The following is a 2,172-nucleotide window of genomic DNA, read 5'->3' as shown; positions in this document are numbered from 1 at the left end:
TTGAGTTAAACTTGCATTCAGTCAATATTGACTCATTAGGAGTCATATGAAATGAAGCACCGAAATCTAGGATCCAAGAGGTCTTACCATGGTTGTCACTTGTCGATATGGTCGCTCCCGAATAAGGAGATTAAGATTTAAGCATAGGTTGCAACGCCTCAATTAATTGAGCTAAGGAGAAAGAACTGATGCATTTGGAGTCATCAACTTCACTCCTTTCAACCGAAGTCACTCTTTTGTCTTCTTTATAATCCTTCTTCTTTCTTTTGGGATAAAAAGGTTTAATATGTCTTGGTTCATAGCAATGATAGCAAATAATTTTTTCACCTTTTTTTGAATCATGATCACCCTTGTTTTCATAGTTGTTGGGGTTTCTATCATTCTCATTTCTTAAAAAATGAGGTGGTTTATAACTCTTCGTATGATTTTTGGGCTTTGACATAGCAAGCATGGATTCTTCATCCTTAGAAACGGACGGTCTTTTTAATCTATTTTCTTCCATAGTTAATTCTTCAAGTGTCTCAATTATGGAAGAAACCCCTCCTTTATGAAGAAGAGTGGATTTAGTTCCTTCAAATTAGAGCCTAAGCCCATTTATAAATTGATAAAAATGCTCCGCTTTGATTTGATTTTCACGGAGCTCAACATCTTGTGGGCAATACCACTTTAACTCAAGAAGAGTCAATTCATCTCAAAGGAGAGAGAGTGCATTGTAGTACTCTCTTATGCGCAATGCCACTTTGGCTCAAGAAGAGCCAATTCATCCAAAAGGAGAGAGAGTGTATTGTAGTACTCTCTTATGCTCATGTCTCCTTGAGTCATTGTTCTCACTTTATTTTGGACATTACAAATATGTGCAATATCCTTAAGACTATACATGTCTTTAAGGTATTTTCATGCATCACTAGCGAAGTCAAACTTTGTCAAACTAAAACATTTGTGAATGTCTACACTATTGATGAGTCATCCAATAATTTTGGAATGACTCATCATTCATTCCTTCCATCTTTTTTCATATTCGAAAACGGCTTTAGTCATTTTCTCTCCTTGAAGCGCAACTTCTTTTTCATTCTCCAATTTTGTACGAATAAGTTTAGGCTCCTTTTTTGTGCCGTCAACCAACTCCCAAAGCCCATTTTCTCATATTTTATGTTTTACTATGGATACCCACATCGCATAGTTGGTGTCATTTAGGCGTACGAAAATAGAGACTGTCACTTCTCTCTCATTCTTCATTTGCAACAAGAGAAAGCAAAATAGAAGAAAAGGAAGAGAATGAGAGAAAGAAAAAAATGAATGCAATACAAGACTTTTTGGAGATGGTCCACTTCCCGATACAACAATCAAAATTTCGATGTATTTTGCCAAGTCCACGATCCTTCTCTTGATCACGATCTTTTTTCTAACAAACGTCCTTTAAAACACCAAAGCTTTGATATTATGTAATGAAGCAGATAAAATTCAATATGTGTGCAAGAACACACTTTCAATCAAATAGAATACTTGAATCACCAATCCACCCACACAAGGGTCTAAAGAATTGTTATTGCATATATTTATTCATGAAAATGAGTTGAAAAACTACAAGGCCTATTTATGATACAAAGCCACATGGGGAGCCCAAAGTAGCTCTTGGGCTGCTCCCAGCGGTTGGGAGCAGCTCCAACGGCTACTTTGGAGCTCCTCCCAATACTTCAAAAGTTGAAAAAGTAAAAAAAAGAAAAATAGATTGTCAGCCCTTAATGGGCTGACGCCTATTATGGTGAAAATACCGAAATACCTTTGATGGGTATTTCAGTACAAATATATATATAGTTGCACCTTAAGGTTAATGGAAGTGCTGGTCGAGTCAAGCAAGTTCCTAACAGAGTCACCGTATGCATGCAACTGAGTTGTCCAGGGTCTTCAGATGTTGACAAACCATATTCTGTTGTTTCACAAAACAGGCAATATTTAGTTGTAAGGTTCTTCAAGAAGGCTTATCATAATGAGGCTGGGGAAAGAACTTTTATTGTCATTCCTGTAAAAAATCTATGATGCTCAGCATAGAGCAACATCACGATTATTTGCAGAACAAGGCAATGGGCTTAATGTGATATACAAGGCCAAGATCACATGCAGCAACTTGCCTCTGAAATTAAAAAGGGAAAGAAAAATTGCTTCATATAGACA

Source organism: Nuphar pumila, chromosome 15, assembly GCF_984573655.1.
Source record: "Nuphar pumila chromosome 15, dmNupPumi1.hap1.1, whole genome shotgun sequence".
NCBI classification, from domain to species: Eukaryota; Viridiplantae; Streptophyta; class Magnoliopsida; order Nymphaeales; family Nymphaeaceae; genus Nuphar; species Nuphar pumila.
The sequence above is the reverse complement of the archived record's forward strand: the minus strand, read 5'-3'. Positions refer to the sequence as shown.